At 39.7% G+C, this 19,995-nt stretch overlaps 1 pseudogene; it reads left to right on the forward strand.

Annotated features, from left to right (window-relative positions):
- Positions 1-251: 251 nt before the first annotated feature.
- Positions 252-1,393, forward strand: LOC118846831 (annotated as a pseudogene).
- The last annotated feature ends 18,602 nt before the right edge of the window (positions 1,394-19,995 follow it).

Consider the following 19,995-nt stretch of genomic DNA (forward strand, 5'->3'; position numbering starts at 1 on the left):
GAGAGAGGTTCATACTGGATATAGAGATCTTAGACTCATCTGCATAATCGAACCCATTGGAGTTGATGAAATTGCCAAGAAAGATAATACTGAGGGAGAAGGGTGCCCAAGACAACCCCTTTGGAGACACATATGGTTAATGGGCATGACATAGATGGAGATCTAGGAAAGGGGACGAAGAGGAGCAAGACAAGTTACTTGGCTTGGGGTTCAGCAGGGGATGGCTTCCACCTACACCAAGAGCAGCAAATATGGCAGGCTATCATAATGATATCAATATCGGTATGTGTGGGGCCCTTTTTATCAGCTATTCCATTTACTTCACAAGACAGAGAGATTCTAACTTCAATATCTTCTAAGAGTAAAGAGAGAAATATAAGCTTGCCAAAGAGAGAGAAGCTGGACTCCCAAAGTTACTTGACCTTAAAAATACTGAAGATGTCTAGAAGTTCTTCCTTGAAGAGACAGAATTTAGTGAGGAATTATTAGCCCAAGGCAAATAGGAAAAAGATGTTGATCACTTGATAAATGACATTACCATCTGTGGGAAACCACAGAAGCCACTGCAAATTTTATAGAAACTTCCACTACCAGTGCTCCAGATGCTTCTAATCAAGTGTAATATTAATGGAATAGGAAGATCTTCCCCCTCCATTAGTAGGCCTCTGTGATCTGTTCTGAGCTCTGGCCCAGCTCACAGCTGTTATAAATCCTGAGTCACAGAGTCCACTGGGGGAGGGAAGCTTGCTTAGGGAAGGCTTGCTTGTAGGAAGGCTTTCACACCTTTGGGTACTAAGTTAATTAGGCACTGAGTCACGAGGGTTGTGATGCCTTCTGACTCTGAGAAGTGTATATATACTCTAACTTAGTATTTTGCTTTGGGGGGTGGGGGTGGGGTTGGGTTGGGTTGGGTTGGGTTGGGTTGGGTTGGGTTCGGTTCACTTATGAGAAGGACCTTGTGATTCCCTGGTCAAGACTTTGAGTAGCTGTATGTTCAGACCCCCTGACTGCTCAGATGTAAAGGTTCTCTCGATCCCTTGGTGTACGTAAAGTGTATTGCAATATTGCTGTGATCAGGTAGTCAGAGCCCTGTCTGTTGGTCTTTATTCCAATTTCTCTACTTGTATTTTCTCTGCTTGTATTTTCTCTGACATTTAGGGTGCTGACCCTTCCCCTGAACTAGTGAATGCAATTAAAAGTAGGATTGTTAACCTCTTTTTTGAGCAGTCTTTCCTAGAAAAGCAGATCTAAGAACCTGTCCTAGCAGGCTATCCTGCATATGCTAGGTTGCTTGTTGCAGAGAATGGTAAGTGCACAGAGCCTGGCCAAGGATGATGTAGAACAAGAAACACATCAACATAATAAAAATCTCAACAATTTTTTAAATTCTTAGCCCATAAAATGAAGAGCAGTGGGGAGAAAAGGACAAGCAATACAAGTTACAGACTATCACGGTTAAATTTACAAAAGCTAATTTTAACTTATGTACATAGATTTGCATGGATTTTATTCATTTATCCTAGTAAGAAGTACATTTTGAATTTTTTTTAATTTCATTTCATAAATACATTGAATGAATTATCTGAAATATCATCAATTTAATTTATTACCAAAATATGCAATTATAAAGTATATATGATATGACAACACTACACGTTAGCACAGTGCCTGGCACGTAGTAGGTGCAATAAATGTTTATCAATTGATGTTGAAATACCCAATGCTCATTTTCAAAACAAAAACGAAGAAACAAAGTTAAGGCAATAAAAAGAATCCTGAGCTTTATGTTTTAAAAGCGGGCAGGGGCAGGGAGAGTGAGAAGAAGCAGTCACATAGGAAGGACGAGAGCCAACAGAAAACAGTCACAAAAACCTAGAGAGAAGAAAATGTCCAAGAGAAAGAATAATCAACAGTGTCAAAAGCAGCATAGAGAGCTAGAAGAATGAGGATTAAGAAAAAGCCATTTGATTTGGCAGTTAAGAGATCTTTGGTGATTTTGGAGAGAGCAGTTTCAGTTGATGGTTAAGATCAGAAGCTGACCTTTAAGGTTTTAGAATGGGTTGAAGGGCCAAGATGGCAGTATAGCAGGAAATTACATAGTAAGTTCCCCATGACCCTCCAAAAAACTCCTTTAAATGGATCAAACAAATCTAGAAAACATATCTTCCCAAATTCGGATTGGGAAATCCAAGGAAAAAAATCACATTGAGTCATTTTTTTCAGCTTTAGTTGGCACAGGGAGACAGATTGAGGGGTCTATGAACACTAGGAATGGGGATTAGCCAGAGGTCCTGGTGTGGAGCATTCCAACGCAGGGACAAACTATGCACCCAGTCAAGAAGATGTCCTAGATTGCATATAGAGGTGCCTAAACTAGATGTCCTAAATTGCATATGGAGGACACAGGAACGGGTGCCATCTGACAGTTCTGGCGTTCACTATCCAGTTCTGGGTCATAGACCCAGGGCAGACTAAGGAGGGTTCCTGAACTTAAGAGTGGAATTCCAGAGTGAAGAGCAGTTATGTTTTAATATTTCTTGTGGTCTCGTGGAGTCATTAGCTTCTATTAGGTCCATTGTAATTTTCAGGGAGTTTTTTTTGCTTGGGCAGGGTTTTATACTTCTTGTGCCAAGCTGTTAATTCTCTTTCCAATTCTTTATTGCAAAGTTCTCATTTCTTTTCTGTTTTTCCCTTCTAATCTTTCTTTCATTTATAAAAACATTATAAATTCCCTTTAAAACCTCGTTTCCTTTCTTCCAGGAATTCTAGTTGAACTTTTGTCCAGGCTGTGTTTTCCCTTGAGGATTTGTTTACAGATATTTTAGATTCATTCTCTTCTTGGTTTGCATCTTGAGCATCCCTATCACTATAAAATCTTTTTATGGTGAGATTCTTTTCTTTACTCCTTCTTCCAACATCCTTCCTGGGTTCCAAACTGATGTTAAAGCCAAGTTTTGTGCGCTTATGGATGAAATATCTATGCTGGTTCTGCTGCTGCTTTCTTGGGATACTGAGTATTAAATTATTCCAGGATCACAGGGGTCTGGCGACCTGCAAGCTTCCAGTGACTAACACTTATCACAGTACCTGGAATACAGTAGGTACTTAATAAATATATATTGACTGACTCCCAAAGTTGTCTGATCCAAGGCAAAGTCTTATCACTACCTCTCAGGTCTGAATTCTGCAAGTTCCTCACCTGGGGTTGGCTCTGAGCAGCATGCCTGTAGGCTTATCCTGCTTGGAATTTCAGTAAACCACTGCTAGATTCAGCTGCTATCAGTCAGATGGAAAGTTTGGCTGGTTCAAAGTGGTAGAATGGCAAGCTCCCCTTTGGTCTAAGATTTCTGTCCTGGTTATTTCTCTTTAGGCTTCGTACTGAGCTAGAACTGAGACTCTGCTCTGAAGGCAAAAGATATGTAGTATCTTACCTAGAAAAACTGAATACAATACTGGAGGTGGTGGGGAGAGAATGAACCCTTAATGAAATAGAGGACTTCTAAGCATTCCTGGTGAAATGATCAGAATTGAGTAAAAATTTTGAAGTGCTCACACAGGAGTCAACAAGGAACATGAAAATGTAAACATGAATTAATAATCGTAAGGGATTAAAGAAGGATAAACTCCATATAGTCTAATATAGGGAGATAATGCATGTGTCCCATCTGAATTCTTTCTTCACCAATGACCACAGCAAGAGTCTAATTAGACAGAAGGCCTGGGAGTGGTTCTGTTATGCCTTCATGATCTTAAAAGAAGAATGGAAAGAGAGAAGAAGAATACACTGAGGAGTAAAAAGGGGAAAAATAAGGAAAATTATCTCACAGAATTTAGGTGTACAAGTAGAAATTTATATAAATGAGGAAGGGATAGGCCAGGAAAGCAGGTAGCATTCAAACCTCACTTTCACCTGAATTGCTTAAAAGAAGGAAGAATATATATACACAGTTGACTAGAGAATACATTTCACTCAACAGAAAAATAAAAGGGAAAAAGGGGGAAAAGCAAATCAGTGAGAGGGTAGATTGAGGGTAGAATAGTCCTAGGTAAAACAAATTTTAAGGATGTATAAAAATATCCATAGCTCTTTTAGTGGTGGCAAAGAATTGGAAATCAGAGAAGGGGAGGGATAGTACCCATCAACTGAGTAATGGCTAAACAAATTATGGTATATGAAAGTGATGGAATACTATTGCGCTGTAAGAAATGATGAAGGAGGGAAGCTAGGTGGCACAGTGAGTAGAGCACTGGCCCTGGAGTCAGGAGGACCTGAGTTCAAATCCGACCTCAGACACCTGACACACTTACTAGCTGAGTGACCTTGGGCAAGTCACTTAACCCCAATTGCCCTGCCTTCCCCCCTCAAAAAAAAAAAGAAATGATGAAGGAAGTGGTTTCAAAGTGTGGTAGGTGAAAGATGAAGTAACTGAGGAAACAAAGGTTCAAATTTCTGAGCATATCAATTTATTAAGTAATGTATGCAAAGTTCATAACAAATCAAGACCAAGCCTTCCACAGCTTGGCAATGGAGAGATAGTGCACTGAGTGCAGGGGGAGAGATAGATTTTTATGCATTATAAGAAAACAACAAATGAGATATAAAATAGGATATAAGATTAGGTAATCCAATTTCTAATTAAAAGAAAGATTAGGGACTTTCCAAGCTGGAATTAGGATAAGTGAATAGGTGCAATTCCAGAAATCAGAAAAAGAGGTATCTCACTCTGCCAAATATCTGTCTTCAGTCAAAGGAACATGGAGAAAATAATTGACTGACCAGTATGGGGTCAGTTTTCAGATAAGACATATGGGTTATTTGAGATGCATAATTGTGAGAAAACTCCTTGCATCAATCTTTGAATCTTCCTGAGTTGCTGATCAGCATAACCTGGGTCCTTGATTAAGGGTCTCTGAGCAGCAGGTAGAGGTAGTCCAACTTCCCAACCACACAGAGCTAGGTTCAAACAATGGAATAAAGTTTTTCTTCCAATTCCCAAAATTGAATAAAGTTTTCTCACAAGACAGAAATTGGGCTAGGCCCATAATTGAATAGAAAGGGAACTGAGCTAGATCCAGAATTAAGTCACAAGATGGAGTCAGTTTGGTTCTTCTAATTCCCCCAATTATCTCAAGAGAAACCTAGGAAGATCTGTATGAACTCATGCAGAGTGAAGTGAACAGAACCAGTATAACAATTTTTGAAGACAAACAACTTTATAAGACTTAGAAACTCTGATAAGCACAATGACTAACCGCAATTCCAGAGAAATTGTGATGAAACATACTACCGACCTCCTGATAGAGAGATGAAAAAGCCAGAGTACAAAATGAAGCATAATTTTTTCTTGACATGAACAATGGGGAAATTTATTTTGTTTGAGCATACATGTTTATAATGTGGGATCTGTTTTGCTCTCATTCTTAACTGGGGAAGAAGGCGAGAAGGAGGATTTTACTGATTGAAAAAAAAAAAAGATTTAATTTTTTTAAAAAAGAATAGTGTGAAAGAAGAGGAAATAGAAGCAGCAAAATGTGGGTGGCTTGGACTAATTGGACTGATTGTCTTGCAAAGGAAGTCTCTGCCTTCAATCCCCAACTGCTTGGGAGGGAGGAGAGTGGCTTATCTCTGATTCATTACTTCCTTAATGCCAGTTATAGAAATAAAGGGATCAAGAAAACAGAGGGAAAAAAAAATTTAGTCCCTAGCCTGGCTTCATTAGGAGCTAGGGGTCTGAAATGGAAAGCACAAAATATAAGCACTATAAGCCAGAAGAAAGGAGGAAGTTCCCCTCAATCTCACATTTACCTGTCTTCCTGGATGGTTTGAACAAAACGTCTCCTTTTCACTTGTGCCATGGTTGTCCTTTGCCTGGGATTTTACCTCTGTTATCAGCCTTCTCTCCCAATCACTCATTCGCCCTTCATTAAAACAGCCTGTATATCTTTGTCTCATATTATGTAAGACATAGGTTCTTAAAAAGTTGTCTGTGAATTGAATTTTTGTTAATGAAGGTCAGATTTAAAATAAACTGTGGAAGACAGCTACTTAAAGGTATCTGATGATGAGGTCTCTTTGTAAAGCAAATAACCCTTCTGCAGTGTTAATAGACCACTCCATCATTTATCCCTTTTACAAAATCAGATTTTTCAACATAATGTTCACAGCAGCAGACCATATTTTTACAGTTATATATTTAACTGAAAAATGCAGAGAATGCAAGATCCCACTGTGCTTGTTTGTTGACTGCAAATATGCATTTGGGTCGGAAGAGCAAAATGCCACCTAATGGCTCTCCTCCAACAAGGTGCCTCCCATGCATATGCCAGTCACATAAGAAAAAATGAAATCTATAACAGTAGAGATGACCTTGTTTGAATAACCTTGATCATTAATACCAAGTGAAGAATAAAGGAGGAATAGGTGACCCACCAAAAGTGCTTGTCACTGTCAGTGTCCAAATTGAAGAGGGACTCCTTATAATTGGTGAGGTTCTCCCTATTCCTCTACTGTGCTGATAATCCATCACAAAACATTGCAGAGCCTCCTAAATGCAACCTATCTACATATGCAAAATCAAATGAATGAAAAATGTTTATTGTCCAAACAACAATATACTGTTGTATGGATGACCCGTAGAGAACATCCACAGCATATTTATCTTAGACAGAAAATGGACGATGAGTTGGGGCCAGAACTGAATAGGGGAATGGGCTGGATTTCCTTTGAAAAGTAGGTAGTTGTTTAAATGATCTCATTTCTCCCTAAAACAAAGACTCGTCTTTTTAAAAAACAATATTCTTCTGGTGATGTGTGGCTGTGATTCGTGAAATACTACTTAAAAACAACAAATCAAAACAGATCAGTGATGGTTCAAAAGCATGGCCAGCTTTGCTATTTAGTTTTTGTGGTTGAATCGTTTCAGTTGTGTCCGATTCTTTGTGACTCCATCTGGGGGCTCTTTGGCAAAGATACTGGAGTGTTTTGCCATTTCCTTCTCCAGCTCATTTTACAGATGAGAAAACTGAGGCAAACAGGGTCAAGTGACTTGCCCAGGAACATACAGCTAGTAAGTATCTAAGGCCAGATTTGAACTCAGATCTCCCTGATCCCAAGCCCAGCACTCTACCCACTGCAACACCTAGCTGCTACTACTTAGTAGCAATAGCCTATGTGATTTGGGGCCAGTTGCTGTGCTTACTCTGGTCCTCAGTTTCTTAATCTGTAAAATTAGTAGGTTAATCTCAATGATCTCTGTCTTTCAGCTCCAAACCCCATAATCCTATGAAGACTAGTATCTATGAGAAAAGATGAATGAAATTAAGCTTGGTTTGGTTATAGAAGAGACAAGAGTGGGGTGATTTAGTAAGTTTCAGTTAGCAGAGGCAGTGTGGCATGATGAAAGTCCACTGGATTTGATACCAGATGATGGTCGAGTCCTATTTACTGGGTTACAAGCTGTGTTGCCTAGGGCAAGTAACTGAACTTCAATTTCCCCATCTGTAAAATGGGAATAATGTAGTGGCTCACAGAGTTTTTCTAAGGCTCAAATAAGATCATTAAATGGATTAAAAAAAACACTGCAAACCCTAAACCACTATAGAAGGGTAGCCCCAAAGTCTTAGTGAAATTTTAATCTACGACAGCTACTATCCTGCCTCAAATAGTTCTTAACTGTGTAACCCTGAGCAAGTCACTTAACCGCTCTGTGCCTTAGTTTTATCACCTGTAAAGTGCAAAGTTCAGACTCTTTGACTTTTACAATTCCTTCTGGCTCTAAATCTATGCTCCAGTGACCAGTGCGGCTAAGTTTAGAAGGTTTCTTTACTAGAAAGTTGACTGCCAGCTGGGCACATTTGTTTGTTGTGTTTGTTTTATTGTTGCTCTTGTTTTTAAACCACAGCAACTCACAAAGACCCCCTTGTGATCTTCATTAGTGGAGAGTATTTCCACTGGTGAAATTACAGATCCTTGAATTATGAAGGGCTAGGCTATTTTGCATAAATCTGCTAATTACATTCAAGAGGCTCTAACCCTAAGTACATAATAGTTAGTACAATTAATTATTGCAAATGTATTCCAACCCAGGATTAGGGCTGAAATATGTTCCATGTCCATGAAATGGATAACAGGGCTTTAAACCAGTCAATTTAATTGCATCCAAGATTAGGAGAGACAGCGAGGGACGGTACTCCCCACAAACTGCCGATCCCCAACTAGTGAAATTTCAAGGCAGTCAAGCATAAGCAACAAGATTCAGAAATCGAGGTGAACATAACTATGGTCCACAGAAGGTTGGGTGCATGTGGTATGATAAACATAAACTTCCTCTCAGATTTTGTGCCGTAGAGGAACTAGATATTAGTGGTTCAGGTAGTACTAAGTAGAAAAGGGAAAGAAAGATTGACAGCAAAGAGGGTCTAAAGAATTCAAATCTGCCAAAAGCCCAGAAATACACAACTCTTATCAGAGGCAGGTCCTAGACACCATTTTATCCCTATCTCCTCCTCCTTACCCTAGTATCCTAACCCTACATCTGATTCCACCACGAGATTCCTATCCTCTGCTCAAAGTAAACAGCCCAAAAACTGATAAACTAATGCATAGGATTCTGGAAAATATAGCTCCCAAAGAGAACATGGATCATACACATCCCTCCTTTTGGTCAATTCCCGTAATATGTAACTCCAACCATTTGCTTTCTCTACTCTGTATAGCGTGAGTGTTGCTGGAGAAAACCTGTGCTTTTCCTTAGCTCTAGTGATATCCTAGACACTCACAAATTCATGCGATCTCAGTTGGGCCTTCACTACTGTGCTGCAATCTCTTGTTGATTATCAAATGGTCAGGACCAAACCAATGAGCTTCCTGATTACTCTTCTCTCATTAATGAGTTCTCTTGGAACCCCCATCTTGGAGAAGAGCTCAGTTCTTCCCTCTGATTTCTCCATCTCTGTTGATGGTAGCACTATCTTCCCCATCATTCATTCTCCAAATAATCTGAGTCATTTTTAACTTTTCCCTTCTCTCTCATCCCATCCCCACCACGAAATCAGATGCCAAGTCCTTTTTATCCCACATCTACAATATCTCTTACGTACTCTTCCCCACTCTTTGGTACAATGGAAAGATCTCTGACTCCATTTGGTAAGTCTGATTGCATTAGATATTCATTTTACTAATATTCCTATCCACCTTGAGTGTTAAGTTCCAAGATCACAGAAACTGTGTCTCCATTTAACTCGTTTTGTAATAATAACAGCAGATAGGATTTATATAGTGCTTTTAGGTTTGCAAAGCACTTTATATATGTTATCTCATTGATCTTCACAACAATTCTGGGAGGTAGATACCACTATTATCCCCAACTCACAGATAAGGAAACTGGGAAAGATTAAGGGTTAGTGGCTTGCTCAAGGTCATATGGCTAGAAACTGTCTGCGGCTAGATTTGAACTCATATCTTCCTAACCCCTAGTCTGGAACTCTATCTACTGCACTACCTATCAACCTGGAGCAGTCACATACGAGATGAGATGGAAGAAAGATAGCAAGAGATTTCTCAGTTCAACCAGATGTCTATTCTGAAAAGTCAGGTAGGGGATGTGATAACTGTCTTCAAGTATCTGAATGGCTTTCATGTGGAAGAGGGGTTAGACTTCTTTTGTTAGCCCCACAGTCCCTGAATATCAAAACATCATATGTGTAAAATGCTTAACACGATATCTGGCACACAGTAGTGCTTAATAAATGCTCGTTTCCTTCCTTCTTTCCTTTCTTCCCACAGGGCTGAACTGGACACAATGAGTTGAAGTTGCAAAGGGGTCAACTGAGGCATAACAATTACAGCTGGCCACAAGTGGAACAGGAGGCTTCCAGGGGGACCATGTTCATCCACCTTGGAGGTCTTCAGGCAAAAGTTAGATGATAATTTGTTTGGCATGCTGTAGTAGAGATTCCTTTGGTTTTTCAGTTGGACTAGAGGGCCACCGAGGTCCCTTCCAATTTCCACATGCTGTGATTCTAAGAAGTTGTGGTCCTCATAGTCTATGGTTCTCATGTCAAGCAAACAAGTATCTAATACATGCCAGATACCAGGGATGCAAAAAATCAAAATTATCTCTTTCTTTAAGGAATTTTACATTGCAGCAGGGGAGACAAAATATACTTCATCATATTATGTTATATAATGAGGCAGCTGAGTGGTACAGTGGATAGAGGGCTTGGCCTGGAGTTGGGAAGACTGGAGTTCAGATCCAACCTCAGGCACTTGCTAGCTATGTGACCCTGGGCAAGTCACCTAACTTCTGTTTGCCTCTGTTCCTTCATCTATAAAATGGGGATAATAACATTTGCCTCCCAGGGTTGTTGTGAGGATCAAATGATACAATAATTGTAAAGCACTCAGCCCAGTGCCTGGCACATAGGAAACACCATATGAATTAAATGTTAATTTTGAGTTATTACTGTTATATTATATTGTATTATATGCTATATTACATTGTGTTACATGTTATATATTATATTATGCTATGCTATATTATATTATACCATACTATACTGTATTATATATTTCATTGCATAACATTACATTATATTATAGTGCATTGCATTACATTATATATTAAATCACATTGCATTATATCGTATTATGTTATGTTATGTTACATTACATTGTATTAATCAATTACATTATATACAGATATAACCTTGGAGGATAAGCTAGTAGTAAATGGGAGCACCAGGACGGGCCTCATGCAGAAGGCAGCCCTTGACATGAATCTTCAATGAAACGAGGAATTCTAAGAAGCAGAGATGAGGAGGAAAAGCATCCCAGCATGAGGTACATTCAATGCAAAAGCACCAAGATGGCAGACTGAGAGTGTGACCTGTGTCCATAGCAGAAGTCAACAATAGGAAATCTCTCTTCCTCATCTTCCAGCTCTAATAGTTGGTCATACTCTTGGCACCCAGTGGGTTCTGACCTCCCTAGACAGCAGTCAAGCATTTGCCCAGTTCCCTTGGAGATAACATACCCTAGAGGATACTTTCCTAGAGAGTAGAGAGCTCTGTAAAAGCCTACCTCATGACCCGACAACGTGAAAACTGTCCCACCTGGTTTTAAGTTAATCATTCCATTCTAAACATATACAGAAGAATTTCTAGATAACCTACTGGTTTACCAAGATGTCTATGTCTTACAGTTCATTTTCTCCTCCTCCTGGAGGAAAACAGGCAGGAACGTATTGTCAGTGGCTCTTTTCCCTTTCCGAAGGGATTCCAGCCTGCTGATTCACCCAACGGTCCTGGACCTTAGTTTTGTAATCAGCTTTGTATGTAGGGTATAGCTATCACTGCTAGAGCTGCTATTTCCCTCTTCTCCCAGAGTGCCTCGTTGTTACCATTCTGTGCTAATAATCCCATTACCTTATAAGACAAGAATTCAGCTGTTGTTTTTTGTAAAGTTTTAATTTCCTGCCCCTATTTAATGCCACCACACAGCAGGAATCCTATGTTATGTCTAGAGGCCTGGGTGGCCAAAGTGAGTCATGTGCGTGAGGGGAGAGTTCAAGGGGAGGTTTTGGTGGGGCCCAACCAAGGCACCCTGCAGACAATTGTCCTCTGTACAACGCCAGAGATACAAACCCTTCTATCAAAGAATCATAGGATGTTACAGAGGGAGGGAAATTTAGAGGACATCTAGAACAATGTCCTTATCTTAGAGATATAGAAACTGAGGGTCAGAGATATCAAGCAACTAGCCCAGGGTCACATGATGAGTCAATGGTAAAAGCAAAATTCAAAACCAGGTCTTCCGAAAACATATCCAGGACATGTGATCTCTGATTCACTGAGGAAAAGAAGAAGAGTCTTGTGGTACAGACAAAAGGACATTGGCTCTGGAGTCAAAAGATTTTATTTTAAATCCTATTGCTGATATCCCATATGTAAAATGTGGGGGTTGGACTAGATAGCATCCAAGGTCTCTTTTGGCTCTACATTTATGATTCTATGACTATTTAGAGTTTTTGATGACCTTGACTTTCCCAGCAACTATGAGAAAGGTGCCCCACAATCACCAGTGTGTAAGAGATACCATACTGAGACTACCTTTCAGAAGTCGATACTATTCCTCTTTTGAGTCAGTAGCCAGAAGCCTCTGGAAAAAATCTCTCTACTGAACAAAACAATCATCTGGCATCAATATGACATTTCAAATACACTGACTATAACATCCCAAGAAGTTTTATTCAAAACAAAAATAAAATAAATCCAACTACCATTAGGCATCAGGCAGATTGTTATTTGTCCTTTGTTTCTGAAGAAGAACAATGACATCGGGGTGGTATCTTAACTTGCTCGTGAATTGAATTTAAGTGAGGCAGAGCTGCGCAAAGTCATCAGCTTCACTCTTTCTTCTAGAGTCATGGAAGTCCAGTGGCAGGACAAAAGTCAGGACAACTGGTGATGGCCCAGAATTTAGTGGATGACCTTGGTGTCTTCAATGTCTGACCAAGCTCTAAGCATTCCACAGCTCCTGCTTCAGAAACCTTCAAGGCTGACGGAACAAACTGTTCTCATCTTCCCATTCTGCCAGAGGGAAGTCTTCACATGCTTGGGGTAGACATCTCCCTAACTCACTGATGGGCTTAAGGCCTGTAAGTCATCTTCAACCTGGTTTAGCCCGTCTGCCAATACGATTCTACTGGGGTGTAACCGCTGCACCTGCTACAGCTTCTTGGAACCACAGGTGAGAGCTGGGTGACTGGTTGGATACCAAAGGTAGACGAGCAGCCCTGAAAAGATCTTGACCAGCCAAGAGGCGCTAGTCCTCCCTTAACACTCCATTCATCCCATTAGGCAGATAAGCAAACAACAGAAGTTATCTCTCTATTGCTTCTCTAGGAATTATTACTATATCTTGGTTTTACATCATCCTCATTTCCAAGTGGCTTTAGTCAAGTTGATAATAACCATTTGTGGCTAGACCAGGAAAAGCTAGCACCCACTCATCCCTACCACCTCTATGGGATAGGAGGGGCTATAGTCCATCTCACGAAGGTCAATACATCAATAAAGAACATCAATAAGGAATAAAATTCATCTTAAATTCAGTGTATTGTTAACCTAAGTGTTGTATGGGATCCAAGGGACTTTTTACCTTTTCTTTACAGACCCAGACATGAGCTATACTTTGATGTTTATTGGCATACACCAGTAGTAAAGCCAGATAAATTCCAAAGTTTCTTGAGGAGGTGGGGCAGGGGTGGGGGGAACAACCTTATAGAGGTTCACAAACCAAAATAACAAAAAGAGCAAATTGTAAAATGCCCCAAAGACTGGACCCAGTTCATGCAAACCCAGAGTCTTGGTTCTGGATCCTGCTTTACAAATACATGTAGATTAATTAATCCCTTGTGACACTGAGTTTCTGGGAGATGCCCCTTTAGACACTGAGTACACACAAGGTACTGTGATTTTGCCATTACTCATAGAAGTATGTAGTTAATATAGGAAACAAATATTTCAAACACCTCTGAAATAAAGAAGAAAGAGTTTACCCAAGATAGTGTTCAAATCCCTTTCTGATCACTGTCCACTTCCAAATGGCAAACCAGAAAGGAAGGCAGATTATTAATAAAAAAAAATAAGGAAGAAAGTTTTGAAAGCTGTATTCTGGATTTCTAATCACAGGTGGATGAACTAATTCTGATACAACACAAACTAATGCACTGCTCTACTTTAACCAAACATCTGTGAATAGAGATGACATTGGTTCATTTCAGTGGACTACGGCTGATACCAACGGCTAAGGCAGCTTGCTTCCATGTGGCCCATGTGTTATTTATCTGATTTGGGGGTGAGGAGGAGGGCGCAAATTTCTGCCGAAATCTGAATATGTTCCGAGTGTCTGATGTGTTCATCTAGAACCTCATTTGAGCACACCAAACAAACAGGAAAAGCCACAACTGATCCTCCTCCTAATTTAGGGAATTCTTTCCAAAATAGTTCCAGGAAGTCCTAGCTATATAAAGCTATACATGCCACACATGGACTCAGGGCCCCAAAGAAAGAAGGCAGCATCTAAGAAAAATAAAGAAGTAAATATTTTCTTAAAAAGATCTTGACTTTTCCTTCCTATTCCCTTATGTCAATTTTCTCTGAGAATCACTAATCTTTAAGAATAGATGAGGCTACATCTATATCCCTAGCCAGCTAGGGAATTTGATCAATTCTTTGAAGTGACTTGAATTAAATTTGATTCAACAATCATCTTTAAGTTAACAGGTAAGTAGTAAGTGCCTACTACGTACAAGGCATTGTGAAAAGTTCTGAGCATGCAAAGATGAAAAAAACCGACAGTTCTTCCTTCAAGGAGGGAAACCAGAAATTTTAGGGCATGGGACTGGGAAGAGAGACAGAGTGGGGGTAGGGGGGAGAAAGTGAGAGAGAATGCAAAAAGAGAAAAGCAGAGAGAAGGGTGAGGGAGGAAGGAAGGGAGAAAGGGAGGGAGGGAGGGAGAGAGGGAGGGAGGGAAGGAGGAAGAGTGGAAGGAAGGAAGGAAGGAAGGAAGGAAGGGAGGGAGGAAGGATATGAAAGAAGGAAAGACAACTCAGGATATAGAGATCCTTGGGAAGAACCCACAGCTAGAGGATATGATAGATAGATGGATGGATAGATAGATAGATAGATAGATAGATAGATAGATAGATAGATAGATAGATAGATGATCAAAGGAGACTGAGAAAGAGCAATCAGTAAGGTAGGAGAAGAATCAGGAGTGAAGAGTGTCACAAAAACCCAAAGAAGAAAGAATATCCGAAAAGAAAGGGTGTTCAATGGAATCAAATACAGCTCAAAAAGGATTAGGAATGAAAAAAAGATCTTCATATTTGAGGTTAAGGGATTATTGGTAACTTTGGAGAAAGCAGTTTCAGTGGTCAGAAGCTAGATTGCAAAGGGTTTAGTTATGAGTAAGACAGGAGGAAGGCGAGGCAATAAGTATAAATAGCTTCTTCAAGGAGTCATGCCTAAATCATCTGTCTGCATAGACCCACCAATTTGTCGGATTAAAGTTCAAAATTGGTTACAAAGACAGAAGAATAAAAATGAGAAACATTATGACATGCATCAAAACAACTTAATCCTGACCCCTTTAAACAAGTTTTTGACGGTAAAAAATGGTATGTGGATCAAAAAAGGACACAGACTCCCAACTGTTATAATTTTTACAAACATTTAAATGAAGTCTATCAATCACCATCACAAAGAGATCAAAAGAGACTAAAAAGTACTTTAGTCAGGCAATACTTGGCTTGCCTGCTAAGAAGGGAGATCTGATAGCCAAGGGAAAAACCAATTCAGAAAACAGACCCATTTACGTCACACAAAGAAAGACAGTGGAGGATTATGAGCAGTATCACCTCATAAAGCAAAAGCAATGGATAGTAATATAAGTTTAAAGAACGCAATGAGAAACCCAACTAAGCAAAATAATCCTGAGGATGCCAAGCAACCAATGTGGTAATGGAGAAGGCTGGGAAGAAAGCTGGAAGGAGAGAGCAAACATTGTGGCCAGTGGCTAGGCTTTCTCATGATATCGGAGAGAGAGAAAGAGACAGAGACAGAAAGACAAAAAGATACAGAGAGAGACCCAGAGAGTTGATATGACACAATGTGTGACATGTACCATGTAGATATGAATGTAGATATGGATTTATATAATCATATACATGTAGATCCACACATTTAAATTTATATAAAAATCATGTAAATTCAATAGATTATCCACCTAACAAGGTCATAATCCTAACAATAGGTTTTCCTTAGCAAATGGCTTATTTTTGGCATTTTACTGAGAGATCCTGTAAGGCAAGGTCTTGTTCTATTGAATAGATCCATTTTTATAATCAACCAATAACAAACTTAATGGATTTCCATATTATCTACATCTTACAGTCAATTATGTGATAGCAAAGATGTGTTCTACTGTGGAATGTTTGTGAAAGCCTGAAAGTCTGTTTTTCACTAATTCTGTCATCAAGGATTCCCCCAGTGTATGGAAAAGTGGGCATATGGATTATAGTTCCTGATGTTCTTTGAATTGCCTTTTTACAATGTTAATAAGATCCATGATTTTTTCCATTACTTTAGTCTCTCCCCCTCCTTCAGATATATTTTGAACTAATCTTTCAACACCTTCATATCTGTCACCTCTAGCATGCATCACTTCCACATGCACTTAGTTTAATTCAACTTTTCCCATCTTTGTTCTCTTGAATGATTTCTTCTTCTATTAGTACATCTGGGACTGATATTAGTTTCCAAGTGTGATGGCTCCACTTTCCTGGATGGTAAAAAAAACAGTTTGTTTTTTAAATCTTTGCAGATTTCCGAATCGAGTAATGGTCCAAGGATATGGACATGCAGTTCTCAAGAAATAAAAGACAAAGTATCAATAACAATGCAAAAAAATGCTCCAAATTACCTCTGCTAAGAGAGATGTAAATTAAAACAGTTCTGAGGTTCTACCTCACACCCATCAGATTGGCAACTCTAGAGAAAATGATAATGATTAAAGAGGCCAGGGAAGGACATGAACAAGAACAGACTACTGATAGTGTTATGGTTTTGGTCAACTATTCTGGAAAGAAATCTGGAACTGTGACCAAAAAGTCATTAAACTATGTACAGTCTTAGCTCCACCAATACCATTGCTAGGCTTATAATCCAGAGACATCAGAGATAGATGAAAAGGGTCTAATGGATAAAAATATTTATTACAGTACTTTTTTTTCCTTATAGCCAAGCACTGGAAACAAAATGGGTGCTCATCAACTGGGTAATGGATAAATAAATTATGGTATAGTAACATAATAGAATATTATTGAGCCATAAGAAGTAATGAAAGGCATAGATTCAGAGGATGGCATACGAACTGTTGCAGAGTAAAGTCAACAGCACCAGGAGAATGGTATATATAATGACTAAAACATTGTCAAAGGTACCAACATCCTTCTAGTCTCCCAGGATCACAACCTTGGTATCATCTTGACTCTTCGCACTCACTCACCCCACATATCCAATTATTTCCAAATTTTGTTGTTTCTACCTTCACAAAATCTCTCACATACATCCCCTCCTCTCCATTCATGTAGCCACCACCCTATTTCAGGCAATAACTTTCGGTCTGGTCTTCCTACTGCAAGCCTCTTCCTCTTCCAGTCTATCTTCCACATAGCCACCAAAGTGATTTCACTAAAGCATAGGTCTGATCATGCCATCCTACTATTCAATAAACTTTAGTGGCTCCCTATTATCTCCAGGATCACATACAAAATCCTTTCTTTGGCATTTAAAGGTCTTCACACTCTGGCCCCTTTCCTACTTTTCCTTGCTGCTCAGTGAACAAAACATTCCATCTCTTGGCTCCAGGCATTTTCTTTTTCTGTCCCCTATGCCTCCAATGTTCTCTCTCCTCATTTTTGCCTCCTGGTTTCCCTGGATTCCTTCAAGTCTCAACTAAAACTGCATCATCTGCACAAAGCCTTCCCCAACTTCTCATGATTCCTATGCCCTCCTTTTTATCCTATACATAGTTTGTTTGCTTATCGTCCTTCCCATTTGATTGTGAGCTCCTCCAAGGCAGAGACTATCTTTTGCTTCTTTTTGTATCCCCAGTGCCTGGTATATAGTAGGTGCTCAATAAATGTTTACTAACTAACTTTCCAGTCTTCTTACACATGACTCCTTCCCAAGCACTTGGTAATCTAGCCATCCTGGCATGCTTTCCATTCCTCATACAGGGTTATCCTTCTTTCATCTCCATGCCTTTAAACTGGCTCTTTCCCATTCCTAAAATGCACTCCCTCCACACTTTGTTCTCTTGGAATCCCTGGTTTCCTGCAAGACTTACCTCATGCCCTCTTCTACTTGGAACATACTTGATGCTGTACTTCCTCTCAAAACTACCTTATATTCATTCTGCAGTATGAGAATAGCAATTGTTTCATTCTTTGCACTCGCATTCCAAGGAGCTTAATAAACGATTGTTGATTAGTGTTGGCCTACTGGCTGATTGATCACATGGTTTTAGAGAGTTGCCTGGGGAAGTAAAAAGTTAAATGATTTGTCCCAGTGTCATTCAGTCAGTGCGTATCAAAGGTACAACTTGAACCCAGATCCTCCTTGACGCCGAGGGTATCCTTCTACTCGTACTACACTGACTCATTATTTTTCCTCTTTTCTTCCAATCTGTCCCTCAGATAATGTCACCTCCTAAGGTGACATTTTTCCTAAGGAAAAGTAAGTGACCAAATGTGCTCTTACATGAAGGTTCTCCAAAAGAATTCTCCAAAAAGTTTTCTCCTTGTTCTGGTCAGGGCTCAGACAGAAACAGCTCTTTCTTTGGCGGCACTTCCCGCCTCTGACAATATTACATAAGCTTCGCCTATTTTTCCAAAGAGCTTTTCAAACTAGCAAAATCATTCCACTTCCCCTTTCATCTCAAGGCTGTGCAGACTGGAATGGAAATTATTATAATGTTATTATTTTGCATTTACATAATGCCCTTCCTCCAAAGAACTCAATTACGGCTCTTCAGCTCCGTGGGAAATAATCAGCTTGGAACACTGTGATTACAAGGATGTCCATAGTGTTGTCTGACTGATGTGACCATGGTGCAGATGTCCATCTCCCTCCTCCCCAAAGAGAGAACTACTGTTCCCTGCCACCACTGGGTAGATATGGCAACGTGACACCAAATGAGAAATGACAAGGTCAGTCAACTGGTTATTAGGAAATATATCTGAACACTGGGGAGAATTTTTACATTTTCCTTCATGTGTTTGGCATTCTATAGATATAAAACCATTGTCTAACTCAGATATTCTTAAGCAGAGGTTCACACACACCCCTGAGGAATCTATTGGTGTAAATACTAACAATAGCTACTATAGTTTTTATTATTAGCATTTGGATAGCGCTTTATGGTTTGCGAGACGCCTTGCCTATGTTATCTTGTTTGACCTGTGAGGTAGATGCTGTTATTATCCCTATTCTACAGACGAGAAAACTAAGGCTGAGGAAGTTAAGAGAAAGGATCAGACATGTGCCTTAGGAAAATTATATCACTTTGGTATCTGTGTGGAGGATAGATTCTAATGGACAGAGCCTTGAGACAGAAAAAAAAAATTATAAAGTTGTTACAATAGTCCAGGTAAAAAGGTGATAAGGGCGTGAGCCTGGATTGTGACTATGCAAATTCAGAGCAGGGACAAGAAATAGTAGCCACCTCTCTGCCAGTGGCCTTGGTGTTACTCACTCAGACCACTTTACCTCCTGGGACCAGGCCCTGAATACATCAATTTAGCTTCAGAACCCTCGTAAAAGGATCCTACTGCCCCAATTAGAGGGTAAGCCAGCAAGAATGCACATGGCATGCTTATGTCTAGTTGACCGCCTTATTTCACATCACGTCTGAACATCCACCCTAGCCATCTCTGAGCGAATGTCTTATTGCTACATTCTCCAGATCACCTGCATCTCCAGAGAGCTTTGGAACCACTCCTTGGGAGTCATATTTTCCAAATTGGTGAGTAAGCCATTGCAAACTCACAGAGACAGTGATCGAATCAATTCAACAGTTGCTTCTGGAAAAAATGGTGTCCACTGAGCCCCCTATAAATGACACTCACTACCCCTGGGACTTCCCAAACCGCAACATCCTTCCCTGGCCGTAGCTCTCTTACATGTGTTGGTACTTTTGTACTTCTGTCCCCAGAGACTAGCCTAGTGTTTAACACATCATAGGTACTCAATGCTTTTCATTCATTCATTCATTCATTCATTCCAGGAGACCACAGGTGTTTAGGAATACAGGAAGAAATATTAGTGAACATTCAGACAATTTTTACCAAGAGATGAAAACACAAAGTCAATGTTCGTAAATGAGATTATTCAATTTGTGACCTCAGTGCCTCAAATTTAAAAAATATG

The sequence above is a fragment of the Trichosurus vulpecula genome, chromosome 4 (assembly GCF_011100635.1).
Source record: "Trichosurus vulpecula isolate mTriVul1 chromosome 4, mTriVul1.pri, whole genome shotgun sequence".
Taxonomy (NCBI): domain Eukaryota; kingdom Metazoa; phylum Chordata; class Mammalia; order Diprotodontia; family Phalangeridae; genus Trichosurus; species Trichosurus vulpecula.